The 14,574-nt window shown below is 42.4% G+C and overlaps 1 long non-coding RNA gene across 1 annotated transcript in view; it reads right to left on the minus strand.

The window, feature by feature from the left end:
• Positions 1–14,574, minus strand: part of LOC149999251 (uncharacterized) — a 234,078-nt gene that overhangs the window by 189,728 nt on the left and 29,776 nt on the right. The window lies entirely within an intron of this gene.

The raw sequence follows: 14,574 nt of genomic DNA on the forward strand, positions 1-14,574 counted from the left end.
GGGAATACAGGGAAAGATGTGATTAATGCCAACCGAACAATCTGTTTCTCAGAGGCTATGCCATTTCAGGTGACCCTTAAATAATGTGTTGATATTCGTAGGTGGATGAAGAGGGAAAAGGTTGAAGGTCAAGTGTGGGCAATGGCAAGGAGGAGCAAAAGAGAATACAAAACACCTTCATGGAGCGGGAAGAGATGAACAAATAAACACAACATGATCCGCAACAGGAAAGGAGCACAGCACCTGTGTAAGAAGACCCGCGTGGACACAAACAATGAAAGGGGGTCAGAGAACATTGCAGATGAAGTCTGCGAGCAAGCTGATACCAGGGGAGCTGATGCGCTGAAGACCTAGTCCAGCAGTATAACTGCTCTTCAGGTCTGAATCCAGGGAATGGACACTCTTAGAAACGGATGCTGGAGGGTAAAAATTAAGGGCCTCCTCCCAGACCAGACACAAAAAAGGAATGAACCAGAGACTCTAGGCTGTTACACCTGCAAATTCTCAATAAAAAGCAGATCTGTGCTATCTCTTGCTCTTTGTCATACACTATAACATTAATTGGACTATAATTAATATCAGCAAAGAAATGAGAACATTAATGTGATATGACAGTAGACATCAAATCCAAAGGTCAGGGCCTTCTACTAAAAAATTATCTTATTTACATTTACTATTGCATGCAAACCATTGCTGAGGAATACAGAGCCTACAAATGACAGATTATCTACTTACCATGTACTTATATACCTATATTTCAAGATCGTAGAACTCTCTAACTGAATACACATCATTATTAAAAATCCCATGAGCTATATATACGCATGCATGCAAACATATACTGTTACTCTCAGTCTATCAGATATTCTGAGGTATTTCTTGATCTGAAATCTACTGACTAAACTATGTTTTTTACTAGAAGAGCTAAAATTTGCCTGAGCTTTGATGTACACACGCTTGGACAGCAGGCGCGGCAGAAGATACTTCGCTTTTTGTATTCGTTTCCATATTCCTGAAGTTCCATAATCCTTAGAGCATCACAGAGCAGAGATGTGAGTAGTGATTGCTGTCAAATCCTTTTTCTGCATCAATTGATATGAGCATATAATTTTTCTTCTTCGGCCTGTTGATGTGGTGCCTCTTGTCCCTCCACAGAGAATATGATATTAGTATTACCTGGTTTGTTTCTACTCATCGTCAGCAGCCGTCCGTCTCGAGAGACGATGGTGTAGCTTCTTAAGAGTCTATCTGCACCGCCGAGAATGGCTGTGCAGTCCGACTCGGGAGTGACACGGTATCTGTCTCCTCCCGTGTTGAATCGACATCTTGCGATGACGCTGGAGTGTCCTCTCCAGTGAAGCTGAAGCTACAGAGCCTGGGCAGGGTGATATGGAGGGTCTGCTGTTGCCCATGCAGCAGACCCCCCGTCTCTTCGCAGCTGAAGGGTCCAAGGGAAAGACAGAGTCAATACAGCTTGGCTTCAGGTGCGCCGCAGGAGTTGCCGGTGATGACTACAACGTCAAACCGCCTTAGGGACTCCGGCTCCGGATTTTCTGTCGGGGTTTACTCCCTTAGCCTTTCCCCTGAAGAGGTATGCCGCAAGGCAGCGGAGGTTTTTTGGAATCAGAGTTTTCCTTCTCTGATGTTTCTACTAATATAAATGAAACATGCATTAATTTTCCAATTTGATTGGAAATTTTTGCTTGATATCAACATAAGCCCCAAGCTTATTTTCCCTCGCGAATTATTCTTTATTTAGATAACTTCCACTCTGTTCTTGGGAGCTGGGCTTTCATTCCTCAATATTTTACATTTATTATTAAATTTCACTATATATTCCATTCAAGAAATATTTATTGAGTGCATTTTATGTGCCATTCAATTCTAAGGTGCTGGAAATTGAGCAAAATGGGCAACATCCTTGCTCTCATGGAGCATGCACTCTGGTGGAGGCGATAAAGCATAAATATATTGATCACAATATACAACAAATGCTAATAAGTACCATGGAAGAATACAGCAAGGCCTGGCAATATATAGAGATGCGAGAGGTCACTGAGCTGGTCCAGGAGGGCTGTCGCATTTAATATGATACTTGAAGGATGAGAAGTCATCCGGCACATGCTCTCGTTCACAGCTTTGCATTATTAAAAACAAGTAACCCGGCAAGACCTAGAACAGAGCTTCACGGCTGTGTTCGCTTTGAACTCTGCTGACTCATCTAAGCAGGAACTACATCTCCCAGAAATTCCGTTGCCTGATGGCTCATAGCTAAGATTGGTCACAGGAGAAACTGAGGCCACATCGGAAGGCAACGTGGAACGGCAGCCATGTTTCCACTTGGAAAGTTGGCATTGGGCCCCGCACTTCCAAGCGACTGCAGACAGATCTGATCCGCTGTGCCTCTGCGGCCAACCTGGCTGGCAGGCAGCACCTGGCAGAGCCACGCTCCCTCAGCTTCTCCAGCCCCAGGTCAGGTGCCTGTTTGCGCTTCCTCTTCTCCTGCCAGATACCTGCGTCATCGGAATGGACAACTTGGAGGCTGAAGCAGAAACCAGACCATCCAGTTTGTCCCTGCGATCCCCTTTCACATCCACCTTTTCTTGCTGGTGCTAACTTCGGCCCCAGCAAAAGCAACAGCCTTACATAAACACTTTAAGCAGCTCCCACAAGTACATAAGGTCAAAGCACTGGAATCAGTGCCTTATTTCATATCGCTCCTAGGGATCCCACTTTATAACTCAATCCTGATTAATACAGGGACCCACTATAAACTCCTTTCCTCTGACTACTTGTGATTCAACTTAGGGGAGACAATCATTCAGCCAACCATGAGTTTCTCTGGCTGTGCTATTATCAGTCACATTCTTGCATATAAACTGTGAGAATGTCATTCAAAGATCTGTAAATACATAAAATCAAAACCATCATCCATACGGTTTTGCCTGGGCCTCCCCATCTTAGAAACACATTAGAAGAAAAACAAATGAAGTTAATTTGGCATGGTTTCTGGTGGTCACCATTTTATCTCTAAGCACTGACAAGTTACCTGTTTGGTAATTTCTTCCAGAGTCTTCTAGGAAATTGCTGTCAGATTCACTACCTGGTAATTTTCAGAATTTATCTTTTTGTTTCTTGGAAAAGAAAGGCACCTCTCTGGTTCCCTATGATACTTCAGAGATTACCGGCGGGGCTTCTCTAATCACAGCCATAAATTTTTTCTGTGCCCCAAGGATATAATTTGTCTGACCCTAGAGACTTGTATTAATTTAAAGCAGTTTGATGTGCTCTTACTATTTCTTGTCAAGAGTCGTACCAGCTGTGGGCTAAGATCTATTACCCACTTGCTCTAGCCAAAAAAAAAAAAACCAAGTAGGGTTTCGCCCCTAGACAAAGCAACGCAACGCTGCTCGCCCTGTGGGACATTGTGGTGCTCCTCAAACACTAATGTGCTTATAAATTACCCAGGGTCTCGCTAAAATACAGGATTTCTTCAGAAGCTGTGGATGGGGCCTGAGCGTCGGCTTCTTAACAGGCTCCCAGAGGTGGTGATGCTGCTGGCCCATGACCCACTTGTTGAGTAGTGAGAAGCAGCAGCACATTTCCGGGGAGACTAATGAAGCTTTCAGGGCCGTCCTATCCACCGCCTTCCTTGGGTATTGAAAGTTGCCAGGAGCTATAGAATATTCTAGGTGAATGAGAGGAACTCATCCCTGTAATTAGAAAGCATTTCTCTACATAAGCGTTTCTGGCAAAGTACTTAGAGATCTCAGAAAAAAGAGACCAGGATCTCCAAGGTTTAAGTAATTTGTTGTGACTTCTCTCATTTTAAATATTCAGTGTATATCTAATCTTGTAAATTATTATTTTATATTGTCTTGTTCAAAGTGGGACCCCCAAAATGTATAAATTTCATAGCCAGTAGACCTGAATATATCCCAGTGAAGAGTAGGAAATTCAGAGCCACACAAACTCATCTCTGCCAGTTAACAGTGAGCTGAGGCAGACATAGATTCTGACCTAGCTTTGAGGATGATCATGAATAATAATTGGAACGCAGTTCTATGCTAGTTTTAATCTAACTTATTCCTCAAGTATCAAAAAGCAATGCAAAACCATGTATGTGTGTGTGTGTGTGTGTGTGTGTGTGTGTGTATGAGGTAGCAGTATAGACAGGGCATGAATATCTACATCTCCTTCTTTATCCCTCATGGGTGTACATCCGAAGTTTGGTGGCCTAGAAATCTGAGGGAAGAACGAGGCCCACCTATGCATAGTGTTCTACAGCTGTGGACTTTTATATGTGGTGGGCAGAACTTATGATGACCCCAAATAGTCCTCACCTCCTAATGTTAAGGTCTTCGTGTAAGTTGCTCCCCTTGTAACTTGCTTCTAGTCAATAGAATATGGCAATGGAAACAGAATGTCACTCACAGGACTACAGTGATTACAGACAAACTCTCCCACTGGCTGCGAAGAAGAAGTCACATATGAACTGCTTAGGGAGAGGGCCACATGTCAAGGAACTGCAAGGGCTTCTGGGAGGCCTAGTCTAGCTTAGTCTCTAGGGCCTCCATTCTACAGTCTCGAGGAACTGAATTCTGCCAACAACCACATGCATTCAGAAGAGACCTCTGAGGTGCAGATTAGGACCACAGCCCTGCCGACTCCTTGACTACACCTTGGAGACACTGAGCAGAGGACCCAACCCAAGCCATGCCCAGACTCTTGACCCACAGAAACTATGAGATAACAATATGTATTTCCTTAATTCACTAAGTTTGTAGTAAATTGTTACACAGCAACAGAAAATTAATATAAAGCATCAAGCTACCTTGGCACCCAGAAACCACTTACACTGTCATACCAGGCAATGATACTCCTTCTGAGGGAGGCATGTCCCCAGGCCTAATATCCTGGTTCCAGGACACAAAGTTCTTGCCATCCAAGCCCCTGGAGCTACTTAATCTCCTCCTCTTAGTCTGTCTTACTAGGCTTAGGAGTTTTCAGTGTATGTCTTCAGGGACCTGCATGGAAGATATTGGCACAGCCTACAAGAGAGACTGGCCATGTAATTCTTAAGATCTAGTGCAAAATGAAAAGGATGGTGATAGCAGAGCATTAAACTAAGCATTTGGCGCCTCTTAGAACTTGACCCTGGTCTTAGCAGGGTCTTACCGATATATTAGATATGCCTTGAGCAAATTCTTTAAACTGAGCCGCAGTGTACTTGACTGGAGAAAATAGCATGCAGTACCAGAAGCACATAGTTGTGTGAAATGTGTGTACATGGAAGTTCCTGGTCTGGTTTAGGTCCTCAGTACAGTCTCGCTTTTTTAAATCTTCCTTTGGGTCTGCTTATTTTTGAGCCATCAGCCTCAAACATGCCCACCCTTCCTTATTTTTCTTTCTCCAAACACAGAGAATATTGTAATTTTAGTTGTCCAAAGACACACTAATCACAGGTAAAACCAAAAGGCAATGATTTCTTTTGAGACTCATTACCTATTTTCAGGTCCTTCTTCCTGCTTTATTATTTTTAAAAAATTAGCAAGGTACATAAAGATTTACAGCACAGATTTGGAAACATGTCAACATTTTAAAAAATAGATCTTTGTCCTCTTATTACCCTACTTTTATAATCCAGTAGTTAGAGAGCTCTTTCCCATCTAGTATTCTCCAGCAATATGACGCCCTCTGCCCTGTGTTAGAGACATCAGAATGGGGTGCTCAGCTGCGTACGTTTTGGGTTGGAGGGAGGAGCTATAAGAATTCAAGGAGGTGGTTAGGCTGAAAAAGACTCTCTGGTGATTCTGACAAGGCAAGTATGCAACTCACCACCATTACTTGGTTCAGAATCTTATTTTAGAAAAGATTTCGATACAGTTTGCCTTCTAGGGATGGACAGGGTTATATTTTTTTCTGTATCGTTTTTTTATGAGTCTACAGCTTTTTACAAATTGCTACTCCCTCACCTCTCCATCATGTAAATTTTTTCTTCAGGCAGCATATGACTTTTGATCTTGCATGAGATACACACACAAAAAGGTGACTGAAGGGCTAAAGTCAGGGCATTCACCCTTGCTCCCCTCCAGGAGAGTAAGTTACCAGTGCAGCTTCAGAGAGGTAAGCTGAATTACCTACCAACTTCTCCTAGTTTATGGAAACAGGAAAGGTAATTTTCTATGTTTATAAGTAGAGTTAATAAGCCCCTAATTTCTAGGTGATGGCCGCAATAGCCCCTTCCAATTCAGTCACTAGCAGAACCACAGCCAAATGGCCCTGGAATCTTAAGAGGAAATTCAGAATATTTTTCCTGAGACAATTTTATTAAAGCCAGTTATCAAAATTGAAATTATGAAAACTATAACTTAGATTTATTACAATGTGCTCAATGGTATTTTGTGGGCTAACTTAGCACTAAATAAACATTGGAAACCATGTTGTGATTTATATAAGGTCCCAAGGAAGTCGTTTATAAACAAACTTTTGGAATACAAACTCCACTTGATTTGGAGTCTGCGTGAATCTATAACATTTAAAACCATCAGAAGTACAGACCAAAGAAGGTTCTAAGAAAAAGAAAGTGATGCCTTAGTAATATATTTACTATCATAGCAGAAATTTTTTCTTTCTATTCTTCGTATGAATCTGTGATTCCCAGCTATTGTTATTATTATTTTGTACCAATACGACACACTAAGGCCAATGTTGCCATGTCATACCTCACTTTTTTCCTGTTTCATGTTCATAGAATAAAAAGTAGTGGCTGAGCCATGAGAGGCTGCTCCATGTTCCATCTAAGAGATCAGGAGGCAATATTGGTCTTTTAAAGAATTGAAGTAGGCTTTGACTATCATGAGGTAAAAATGAAAACAGAAAGGAAAGGAAGGAAAGAAGGGCCCTGGCCAGGGGGTTCAGTTGGTTGGAGTGTCGTCTATAAACAAAAGATTACAGGCTCAATCCCCCGTCAGGGCACTTACTTGGTTGGGATGTGTATGGCAACCAATCGATGTCTCCCACCCCCCCCCTTCCGCTCGCTCTAAAATTAATAAACATATCCTCAGGGTGAGAATTAAAAAAGAATTTTTAAGGAATGAAAGAAGGAAAGTAGAAAGGATAAAAAGAAAGTTAGAACACCATTAAAGCCACGTGGTGCCATGGGTCTCAGGGGCAGAGCCCAGACGGGAGTAAAACGGAAGAGACGAGAGCGGGGGAACGAGCCAGAAGCGAAGCCGGGAGCTGGTGTCCGCGGCTCGCGGTGCTCCTTACAGAAATGAGCGCCTCTTGATTAAATAAGGCTCATCAGCTTTACATCCGCAGCCGAGGAAGAAAGAACAGGGCAACTTCTGGCACCGCAGTGGCAGCTTAAATAAGCTCAGGTTCCATTTTGAGAGAATTACAGCTTTTCTCTAAAGTGAACATTATTTTCAGTGTATTAATGTCACTTCCACAAAGCTAAGTATCTGCATCTTCACATATGATAAAATCCGGTATGGTTTCTCATCTCTGACTCTCAATGGAATTCCAGAAGAGTGGCAATGATAGTTTCCACTAGGGTTGAATATCAGAGGGAATTGAGAGACAGAGGTGGATTCAAATAAATTTTCAGGGTAGAATCGATAGGACATATTCAAAACACTCAATGGTGATGGAAACAGGACTGAAAAGCAAAGTTACATTTGCTTGATACGTGCTGAGGACACATACACTTAGCACGAAGGAATTAAGGCATTAATAAACTCTAGAAAAACAATTTTCAACTTGAACCAAAATTCGATTCTGTCTAGACTGAATCTGATCTTAATGTACTTCTCATAAAGGTGTCAGAAGCTGTATGATGGTTTCTTTTTTGGGTTGTGAATATAAAATTAATGAGAATAGAGAGAGAGCCTATGAGCTCATTTATCTCAAGACCTTAGAGGCTTTAGAGAAATCAATCTCATAATTCTCACTGAATTTGTGAGCTAAAGAGTGTTTTTAAAAATGCACAGCATCATTGCCATGGTTCTTATGTGCATGCGAGACAGTCTTAAAACTTAGCAGATTTTCTTTCTTATCAAATGTATTGGGGTGACATTGGTTAACACAATTATACAAGTTTCAGGTGCACAATTCTGCAACACATCAGCTGTACACTGTATTGTGTGATCATCACCCATGTCGAGTCTCCGTCCATCGCCATTTATCCCCATTACACCCTCCTCCACTTCCCTCCTTGGCACATTTTCAGCAAGACAGTGGTGGGATTGGATATTGATGTAAAAGGGGTTGTTAGGGAAGCAGGAGCGTGATGAGGTTGTTTATTTAGAGATTTTTCCTATAGGGATGACTAGGTGGGCACTTCTCCCGCCAATCACAGAAAAACCACCAGCACTCCCACCTGTCCCTCATGAGCTCTCCTCTGCCGATGAGCCATCTTCCTACTGTTGTTCTTGTTCCCACAGGTTGGGTTGGCCCCCTCCCCACTGGTTGTCCTGCTGTATAGATGGAGACAGGAGGCAACACCTGCAAATCCGTATGTGAAGAAATCTCTTTACAGCCAGTGTTGTTCAGTATGGAATGGGCCGCCTTCTAACAAAGTGATTTTCATGTCACCAGAAACACCCAGACCAGTCACTGGCATGGACCAGATGCAAATAGGAAGTGGATGGTCATGGTTAGATTAGATGAACATTCCCCATTGATGAGTTAATTAAATCTGAGATGTATAAAGAAAATCAAAGATAAAAACTCAGATTGGATGGAAGATTTAGCATGGGAGAAAAGAATCTATAGATTCAGTGGGAATCTTTATAAATGAGGATGTAAGTCTTTATTTAAAGTGTGCATCATTGGCATTACAATTTTAAACATAACATAACAAATATAACAACAAAAGAAAAGAAAATCTCATGAAAATGGACTTTCCATGAGAAAATAAGCATTCACAATAAGAATTTAATTATCATCCTTTAAAGAATTACTAAAGGAAGGCCATACTTTACTTGCAAGTCAGTTTCAGCTGGAATGACATATTTCTTCTTTTTGTCTTGCTAACCATTTTTAAAGCAATGGTATATTAAATTAAGTTGGATGTCTTCCATATTAGTGATAGGTATGTGAGAGGGAGGACTGAATCACCAGGAACAGGCTGTTTTTGCTGACCTAGCTTCCCTTCCCCGAGTCTCAGCGTTTAGTGTCCAGTTTCATCTTTATGCATCTCTTGTGGAAGATTAATTTTTAGACATCATATTTTGCTACATTGGGATTATGATAAAGAGAAATTTAGAATCCTCTGTATACTATGAAGAACATTAAAGTGATAGAAAATATGCACCAGGAACACTAGGAAGTGCAGCGTGTTACCGGCTTCCTCCCAATCCTCCCACCATTTTCTTACCAGTGACTCAGGTGGGCTCCATGCAAGCGCTAGGCTCCGGGTGGCAAATAGTCAAGGCAGAGCGAGGTGAGAAGAAGGGCACAGTTGAGAGCTGGTAAAGGAGCATGACTGGACTATAAAGAACAAGAGATAAATTGCTTTCTAAGGAAAAAAAAATTTTTTTTAAAGCTTTTAAGGCTAAGAAAAATGCCAGAAACTTTGGATTTAGCTCCTGTATCTAAAAGGCTTAGAAGTCATGATTTGCATGCTTACAGCAAGGAAATAGCTTTAAAAAGTAAAGATCAACAACTATTCTTAGACCAATCGGAGAAATGAGGTTGCAGGGCAAACCATCACCCCCCAAAACATGTAAATACAGCAAATCACAACCGAGGACAGCTCACCTGGGCCAAAACTGCTAGAGCCATAAACTGCTAGAAACACCTTAAGTGCATACGCTAAATGAAAGAAGCCGGCCTGAAAAGGCTACCTACCGCATGATTTCAATTATTTGATATTCTGAAAAAGGCAAAAACAGAGATATTTTGAAAAACCAGTGGTTGTCAGGAGTTTGGAAGGGAACAGAGAGGGATAAATAGGTAAAACATTTTTAGGGTGATTAAACTATGTATGATAGTATAATAGTGGATTTATGACATTATGCATTTTCCAAAACCCATATAACATATGAAAGATTTTTTTTAAAAAGAACTTATCATCCAACCCCTTATTAATAGTGCTGTCCCTTATCATTTAATTATAAAATAATATATTCATACTTGTTCACTATGTATCCACACATAAAGTTTTGTTCCTATTGTATTAGCTTTATTCATAACCTGAACAGCACCTTGATCCATCAGTACTGTTTATACATTGATGCAAAATATAAATATTTCACTGCCATAAATATGAATAGTAATCTACTGAGATGAACATTTCAGTTACAGGACAACAGCTAACATACAATATTTGCAGTACTGTATCGGTGGCTTCATAGAATCAGCACGACTAACATGGCACTCTTACTGTTATCTCAATATATAGCTGCGACCTTGTAAGCTTTACACTCATACTATGGGAATTCTCGTGTGTAAGTCTGTTACTAACACTGTGATCCCAAAGTCACTATGGACATTTTCTAAGGCCAAATCTTCTTACCATATGTATCTTCAACATATATCCGACCCTCAATTCTCATGGCCCAAAAAGGAAAAAAAAGTTTTTCCTAAAAATTGTCATTCAACAAAGATACATTACTTTAACGTATTTTTTCCTGATTTTACTAATTTTACAGATCCAGACAGAAGAAGCCTCTTTTCTAGCAATTTAAAAATTGAAGATATTATATAAGTACCAGTATACAATGCTGGCAGTTTTCTGCACTGGTTGTTAAAAATACTAATTCAGTTGTTGAATTCTACATTTATCGCCTTATCGGGAGTTACCTAACAGTATTGCCATGGAGCAGTGGCAGCGGAGGCTGGGAATGGGACCAGGTGCGGTGCTGGTGAACATGTGTCCCTGACCTCTACCTGCACATCTGCCTCGTCCACCAAGGGGTGGCTGGCAGGGGAGCCGTGGGCAACGGCTGTCACCACCTCAGCCAGTACAAGAGACAAGGTGGGGTGTAGACGGCAGGGCAGGCAGCACCGGGGGAGGTGCTGTTGGCGGGGTGCTGCCCCAGAGTCTCCCTGGCCCAGGCCTATGGGGAGTCACCGACAGCCAGGCGTGCATCCTCCCCTGAGCCAAGGCCATGGTACCAGCTGCCCTCCACCTACCTGGAGGTGCTGATGGGGGGGAGAGCCTGATGAGGAGGGGTCTCGGGGCAAGTCTCCTGTGAGTCACTGTGTTGCCATTGAGAAATACTACATGGACACTATTTAAAAATCAACCATTGAGTTGGACATTCTTGTAATAATCTGATGAGTTTAAATGATGACTTATAACCCTTCATAAGCTGTCTTATGATATGTGTGGTAACAAGTGTGCACACGTGCTGTTTACTTGGAGAAGCAGACAACACGGATGTTTAAAGCTTTAACCAATACCTAGCCAACCACAGAGGAAAAATAAAAATAATTACATTACCTCACGGGTGCCTTGTTTATACCTATTCATAATAAAAGAAGGTAGAAAAGACATCAGAACACCCAATTTTAGTAAAATATTTTTGAGCAATAGACTGCTAGAACCCACAGACCATTTCTAGCTTCTTCAGCTCCATGGATTTGACAGGTGGCTCATGTAAAAGCGTGACAGCCCTTTATAAGTGCTCATATTAGAAGAACACCCTTCTGGAACATCCCACCCATCACAGATGGAGGATCTCAGCAATCCTTTAGATGGCACAAAATCAAAGGCTTCACTGTGATCGTGACCGACACCAAACGTACCCATAACATAAGGCACGTCCGGGCGTTTAATGTCACGTGCCCGGCCTCAGCTTCTCCTCAAGTGCTTGTGACCAAGCTCCTAAAAATGATGACATTTCAGACCAGTCTCACTGCAGAGGGACTTTCTTGCCCTCCCATCTGGTGCGACATAAGCCTTCTTCATGTCTCCAGCGAGGAGACTTAATACATGCGCTACTCATATACTAAGCCAGTAATAAGAAAAAACAATATTACAATAGCTTGAAGCTTTATAAACCTTTCAGAAACGCTGTCATGTCAGAATGGAAATTAACATCTTTTTCTGAACATGCTCATAGCAACCTGCTCTGTCATTCCTCACCCTTCATTTGACAAAAGATAAAGAAAATGCCAGCAGGGTCTTTTAGGAAAGACCTCTCCAGAGAAGTCACCGCATGGAGCTACAATATCCCCGGATGAGCAGAGCCCAGGGGGTACCTATGGGAGTCAGCTGGGTTCATGTAGTAACTACCACACAGGGCGTCGCTCATACCAGGTTCTCGCGTCTTCCCGTCACCCCATTACTAAGCGATGCAATGGCGTTTTGTGGTATTCATTTAAGCTTTGCTCTACGCCCTGTCACTGGCAATAAAAAGATAAGGAAATAAACAATAACACATCAAAGAAGTTGGCAATGCTTTCTAGTTACGTAGGTTATAAATCAAGCTAATAAGAAGATTACAGTGCCAACAATAAAATAAATGAATACTAAATCAATATTTTATAATATATGGGTGTCCTATATACCGTAATCACCCTGGCTGGTTTGGCTCAGTGGATTGAGCGTCGGCCTGCGAGCTAAGTGTCGCTGGTTTGATCTTCCAGTCAGGGCACATCAGAGAAGGAAAACTCTGATCCCAAAAAACCTCCGCTGCCTTGCGGCATACCTCTTCAGGGGAAAGGCTAAGGGAGTAAACCCCGACAGAAAATCCGGAGCCGGAGTCCCTAAGGCGGTTTGACGTTGTAGTCAACACCGGCAACTCCTGCGGCGCACCTGAAGCCAAGCTGTATTGACTCCGTCTTTCCCTTGGACCCTTCAGCTGCGAAGAGAGGGGGGGTCTGCTGCATGGGCAACAGCAGACCCTCCATATCACCCTGCCCAGGCTCTGTAGCTTCAGCTTCACTGGAGAGGACACTCCAGCGTCATCGCAAGATGTCGATTCAACACGGGAGGAGACAGATACCGTGTCACTCCCGAGTCGGACTGCACAGCCATTCTCGGCGGTGCAGATAGACTCTTAAGAAGCTACACCATCGTCTCTCGAGACGGACGGCTGCCGACTCATACCGTAAAAGCACAAAGTGACTGCACGACTCCATCTCGTGTCTCTCACTTCCTTCGATTACGCTGCGCTTTGTGTCTCTGGGCGGTATTTATATTATGAATCGAAATGCTAATGCCAAATAAAACATAGTGGTAGCTGCTTTAAAAATTGTGATACCAATTTCTCTATAAACCCTAGAAAAACACTCCACTGCAAACCATCAGACAGTCTCCAATTTGACGTTGTCCCTGAGAAGGGAAAAAAATCACCAGAAAAGCCTGAACCTTTCCTTCAGGTGTAACCAAGTTAGAGTGCTTCCCACTCTCGGCTGAAGGGGAGCTGTAAGGGGGCAGCGGCTGGTGAGCCGGATGTGACCCCCGCCCTAGCAGAGCATTCCCCCATCACTGTGCAAGGGACAGAAGGGGAAGAGTTACCAGAAAGCAGGTTACAGAAATAAAGACCACACATCCTCTTTCTCTACAGAAGAGATCACACTTTAAATACATTTTCTTCAAGCAAAAGCAAACTGTCAGTGGGAGACAAGGCAGTTGTGATGGGGGAGGGGGATCCTTCACCAACCTCATCCCCAGGTTTTTCCCAACCCCCAGGAGGTTAAAAACTGACATAGAGCCTGAAATAACTGACAAGCATGTATTAACATAAACTGCAAAGTGTAAATCTGTTTTTCTTGAGACCGTCTAAATTAACCAAATGCTAAGACAAAAATGAAAACAAAAATAGAAAATAAATATTACTATCTGGTTAAGCTACCTGTTACTACCATGGCCAAATAATCTGTCCTCTTCTCTGCAATTATTTTATATGGTTATGGTATGAAGAGAGAAAGACATGTCATGGACTATTAAAATCCAACGTGGCCTACCCAAAAACAATACATAGGACCCAGGAGCCAGTTGAGTTTCCAGTGGCCAAAGCTGGAACAATTTGAGAAACAAAACACATACAGTAAAATGGGATTATAATTCAAAGCATAAAATAAACATGCATATATCCACACTAATATACATGATTGAAAAGTAAATATTATAGGAGACAATTCTCCTGTGCAGAAGGATTCCACATAATGTATGTGGATACTCCACCCTCAAGGAGATGGAGCTTCACCTCCACCCCCAGGACTCCTTAAGTGTGGGCTGTGCGCAGTCCCTCCAATCCAAGGGGTACAGTATGGAGAAGGGGGGAGGGGCAGTAACTTTACAGTAGAGCTATCTGACAAACACTACCTCACTAAGTGATCGAGATTCACATCCACAGTGATACAACCTGTGCACAGCATGTACTCCTGTTACGATATGATGAAAAGGGCATTTTACTTCTGTGGTCTGCCTCCCAAGAACCACAAACTCGGTCAAATTCTGAGCGTATATCGAATTCCAACACAGGGGCAGCTTACAATATACTCAAATCTGTAAAGTCTGAGGCAACTGTCACAGCCAAGAGGAGCCTCAGGAGTCAGGGCAACTAAAATGTGATCCTAGATAGGACCTTGGGACCGAACAAGAGCACTCAATAA

Source organism: Furipterus horrens, unplaced genomic scaffold (assembly GCF_987537825.1).
Source record: "Furipterus horrens unplaced genomic scaffold, mFurHor1.1.pri manual_scaffold_10, whole genome shotgun sequence".
NCBI lineage: Eukaryota > Metazoa > Chordata > Mammalia > Chiroptera > Furipteridae > Furipterus > Furipterus horrens.